This window comes from Crocodylus porosus, unplaced genomic scaffold (assembly GCF_001723895.1).
Source record: "Crocodylus porosus isolate Cpor-Errol unplaced genomic scaffold, CroPor_comp1, whole genome shotgun sequence".
Lineage (NCBI taxonomy): Eukaryota > Metazoa > Chordata > Crocodylia > Crocodylidae > Crocodylus > Crocodylus porosus.
The window spans coordinates 17,679,617-17,684,801 of NW_017728914.1; the positions used below are offsets into that span (position 1 = coordinate 17,679,617).

Sequence of the window (5,185 nt, forward strand, 5' to 3'; positions counted from 1 at the left end):
CCTATGACCCCAGCTGACTTCCTGCCCTTTGGGCGGGGGGCTGGACTCGATCTCCCGAGGTCCCTTCCAGCCCTGATGTCTATGAAATCTATGCAAGTCAGTAGTTTGAAGAAACATTTCTGTCCCTCTAACCTGCTGTGCCTCTAAGTCCTCTTTTGCCAATATATCCCACCCCAATTTAAAACTGAATACCTAATCTGCAAGTTACCTGTGCTAGCATACAATGAAGGGAGTCATATGGTAATTTGGTAGAATTAATTATTGGCTCTTTGTATTGCCTGAAGACAGAAAACAAAATTAAATTCAGACAAGTTAATAACAGATATTTGAAGTCAATTAAGAATAACCAGGTTGGCATATTCCTGTATAAAGTACTTTTGTCATACCTATATTATGGAATACTAAAACTAGCCAAAACAAACAAAACAAGGACAGTTGTTATTTAAAACCAGATAGGAAAAAAACAACTGTAGATAAAGATGATCTCCAAGGCTAGGGACGGACATTAGAGAAACTGGTTTAAGTGAATATCAGAAACTGGTTTAAATCTGTAATAGAGCAGATATTCAGTGCACATAAACCAATTTCAAAATGGCTGAAGCCAGTTTGAAATAAGCCTGGTTGACTGTGTAGACTTAACTGATTTGGCTCAAAGCGGTTTATGCAATGTCTGTCCCAGACCCATTCCTGGTTTAAGATAAACCAGATGCCCGCAGCATCCCATCTGGGTGGGGTGCTCTGCTCCAGAGCTGGGCTGGCCCCACTGCTCTGCTCTCTAGCCAGAGCAGAGACAGGACCTGGAGAGACACGGGGCACCACAGCCCCATTAAGACAGTGTTGGCAGGGAGGGGCTTAATTCCTCCCTCCTTCCCCCACTGCAGCTGGGGTCAGCCTGTCCCCCAGGGAGCAGAAGGGAGGAGGCTGCAGCCCTGGCCCCTGGGGCTGGCAGACCCCTGCTGCAGGGCAGAAGAGACCAGAAGGGATGGAGGGAGGAGTTAACCCTTCTCCCTGCCCCCTTCACCTTAAGAAGGGCCATGCCAGGATGGTTGTCCTATGGGGCAGGGGGCTGTTCCCCTTGCTCTTGCTCCTCCTCCCCCCCAGGGCAGGGAAGAAGGGCTCTGTGGGGCACTGCTCCTCCTCTTCCCCCTCCCACCCCAGCACCGCCACCACAGGGCTGGGGTAGGGGAGCTCTATACAAGGCCACTTCTCCCTGTGCTGAGCAGTAGTTTCTCCCCTGCTGCACTTGCGCAGCCCAGATGGGACAGCCTGGAACCAGCACAGGGTGAAAAAAAGTAGGGGAATTAAACCCCTCTGGCCAGTTCAGCCCAGACTGCACCCCCCTTTCCTGCAGTCAAGGGCACACTGTAGGACCCCCAGCTCTTGGCCTGAGCAACTGCAGGCAAGTGCCTGCATGTCTGTTCTGTTACAAACTGGTTCAACCTAGGCAGGTTACACTAGCCTGCAAAAGGTTGAACCAATTTAGGCTCTGGCTTCTTGGAAGTCCATCCCTAGCCTAAAGATTAAAGTGAAACAGAAAACAGGACTAGCACCACAGAGCATTTCACAGACGAATGTAATGTTCTGGAAAAAAACAAATTGGTGCTCAGAGGGCAGAGCTGTGAACATGACTGAGGGGTTCCCAGGTGGGTGGCAATGGGGCTTTAAAGAAATTAAACAAAATATGAGGATATGTTCAATATGAGGTAGGAATGAGACACTTGAGCTCTGTCTGCTGCCTCACCTGAGTTTAAGGCCAAATCTTCATGGTTTGGCCTCCACTTCCAGTCTTAAAACTCAGCTTGTCTTCCTAAAACTCACACTAGCAATCAGTAATCAACATTTCTTAGCATTACACAGCAATATAATAGCATTATAGCTCATCTTATTACATGCTAAACTTATACTATAGGTTAACCTATGTCCAGACAAAGTCAGAAGTATTGTAATACATAAACTACACTCACTGTAATCAGCAAATCTGATGGCGGGGCGGGGGGGGGCAGGGCGCATTTTTCTTTATTGAGCCCAAACCCAATTTAATTACATGACATACCTTTTAAGTTCTGTTTTTAAAAACACAATCATCCCGTTTATACGGTATATAATTTAAGAGACTATTTTCTAAATAATCTTAGTGATGCTGTGTCATTTACTGTTTATGAGAAGACTGATGGGCTCTAAAAGGTCAGGCTGTTTCTTCCTCCCTTATATCACCACAAGCAATAAAGGTTCTCCAGGTCAAACTATAAACCTGTCACACTTGAATAAACCCACTGAACTCTAGATGGGTTGCATAGTTTTAGGCAAGTCTCCTAACTTCTTTGTATCCTTGTAGAAGAAAATATGTTGTTGCCCACACCTCCTACATCCCCCCTGACAAATCACCAAGATGGGTAAAGGACTTTTAAGCTGTCCAGTGTTATCAACTGAGGATACAATATGAAGGAGTAATGGCACTTAATGGTGGCAATGATGCATAAAAAGTAAATGAACAGAGATACAATTAGAACATGTAGTTTCTAAACGGAGGAAGTTTAAATATTGACCTCCCCCAGTGATATTGGTACAGAGCCACTTTTCAGAGCAGAGCTACTCTTTGAATACAATAGACTGATATTTCATAAAGTAGATTTTTATACACAAACAAACAAACGCTGGAAGTCAGATGCACTTGCATCCTGTAGCAATCTGTAAGCATTTGATTCCAAGCTCCTTCATACCCTTTGTAAAATTCCAACCTAAAATGTATCTTGCTACCTTAAATTATTGCTTGCAACATGAAGCAATAACTCTAAATTTAGAAACAAATCGAAACCTAGCGACTCTTTCAAGGGATTCTTGGCTGTTCTTCCCTGTAACCATTTGATGCAAGGTGTCTTCCCTCTTTTTGGAAACTGGATACACATGGTAGACTTGCTACTCAATCTTTTTCTACATGCTTTGAAATTCCTATTTAGTTATTTACAATACTGAGAGTCCCTTCATAAGATCATGTATAAAGAGGAGCATCTCCACTGACACACTAACATTACAAAATCTGCCTATGAAAACCTCTGCAAGAATCATACATTGATAGTTTCAGATGATTCACTCCAGCATGAAGTTAACTGCATTTAAATAAAAGTCTGCCCACTTACCTGTCCTGGCAGCTCATGCTCCTATTGCAAGACGCAGCGCTAAGACAGTGCTGAATAATACACAATGGATGGTGCCTATAGAGGTGGTGGAATCTCCATCCTTGGAGGTTTTTAAGGCCTAGCTTGACAAATCCCTGGCTGGAATGATAGAGTTGGGGACAGTCCTGCTTTGAGCAGGGAGTTGGACTAGATGACCCTGAGGTCCCTTCCAACCCTTCTAGATCTCTTTAAGAAATGCTTAGATACTTACCTTGCTGGGCTGACTTTCTACCCCTTGGGCAAGGGGCTGGACCCATTTATTTTGTAAGAGCCCCTCCAGGCCTAATGTCCATGACATCTATGAACCCTAATTTTCTATGGTTCCAAGGAGACATCCCTGGGAAAACAATGCAATTAGGGCATTCCTCCATGTCAGTTGCCTTCCTGCGGTCCCCTTCCTTCAGGGACAGAGGGTAGCCACTAGCTACACATACAAGTGAATTGCAACAAATTTGCTGCTGGCTCAGGTGTATAGGCCCCACAGAAGTAGGGTATGGATCTATTATACTATTAGTCACTCCCACCCCCGAATAACTACTTGCAACTGAAGGGCATAATGTACAGAACCTGCTTCCGGCTATGCTTCTAGGCTCATAAACTGCATAACTTATTGAGAGTTGTACAGCTTCTTAACACCCTGTGACTTAGAGAACAAGCTCACTCAATCAAGTCCTGATGTGAAGACACCAGTCCTCCTAAAATCAGCTTCACCTCTTCAGAGAGAAGTGGGTTTTGGGAAATGTTCATAGGGCAAGCAGCTGTGAAAACTGGAGACTACTCCATTTGGCAGAAATTACCTCAGATGCAGTTACCTGTGTTAGTCTGAAATCAAGCGGAAAGCAGGGTAGATTTGTACCTTACAGACTAACCAAAGTAGGTGTGTTCTCTCATGCACACACCACAGGCTTTCATGGGCTGGAGTTCACTTCATCAAGTTAACTCCCCAAGAGAAGTACAAGTAAGAGAAATTCACTGTATATGTTCCTACTAATTTAGTCCCAGTTGGTTTTTTTCCTAACCTTATATACAGTATTAAAATCACAGGTATGTCACAAAATCTGACTCTTAGTCATTTATTTTTCACACCAGCTCCAGGCTGCTGGTATTTCTCAGATGTGAGAGATAGGGGGCATAGAGCTCTATTATTTCATGTAGAACAATAGAAGAACCTTTCCTGCTGCTGAAAGCATTTCATAAAAACACACCAACCTCTCTCCAACAAATGGAACAAAAAGCACAAAGCCAGTAAGTGCTCAGAATACCCAGAAAGAAAGATTTATTGATTTGCTCCAGAACTTAAGTACATAACAAAGTTAGAAGGTTATAAGGATGGCCAACATTGGCTCTGGTAAGTATGAATTGCTCCTGACACATCATGTCATAGAAATCAACTGGCATGTTACATTAATTTGGGGGTAGCAGGGGAAGCACTTTGGAGGATTAGGATCCAAAGTGACCTTGGTAAAACAGGAGAAGTTACCTGAAAGTGCCAAGTACTATCCTTAGGATGGAACAGAGTCACATGCACAAATACAAGTTAGGTGATAACTGGCTAGACTGCAGTACTACAGGGAACAAGACAAAGCAACAAGACTACGCACAGATACTGCAACAGGAGAAAGAAAGTCACTTCACTTGAAGTGTGACAATTCAGTACTAATAAGGCTTCACCTGGAGTGCTGTATCTAAGTCATGGACACTGCCCACGTATTTTTTGAAGAGGCTAAATTCATGAGAACAAAATCAGAGGCCTAGAAAACACAGTCACAAGGAAAGGCTTAATAGCATTTAGCATGGAGAAGAGGCCAAAATGTGTGGGGGTCACAGGGAGGAGTGGAGTTGGAAAGAGAAAGAAATGGGAAGCTGTTAATCCTGCAAATAAAATAAAGGGTAGTTAAAAAAGTTGGCAATAAGGGGGGGGGGGAGCTTTTCTAGCCCCCCCCCTCCCCCCAGCAAGATACAAAACTTGCAATTCAAAAACTAAAAAAGGGGCTGTCTACATCTACAAG

At 43.8% G+C, this 5,185-nt stretch overlaps 1 long non-coding RNA gene across 1 annotated transcript in view; it reads left to right on the forward strand.

Moving 5' to 3' along the window:
* Positions 1 to 2,433: 2,433 nt before the first annotated feature.
* The window catches only part of LOC109309980, a 28,889-nt gene continuing 26,137 nt past the window's right edge, over positions 2,434 to 5,185 (forward strand). Inside the window, exon 1 of the long non-coding RNA XR_002101104.1 lies at positions 2,434 to 2,447. This is a non-coding gene — a long non-coding RNA (uncharacterized LOC109309980). The remainder of the gene's footprint in view (positions 2,448 to 5,185) is intronic.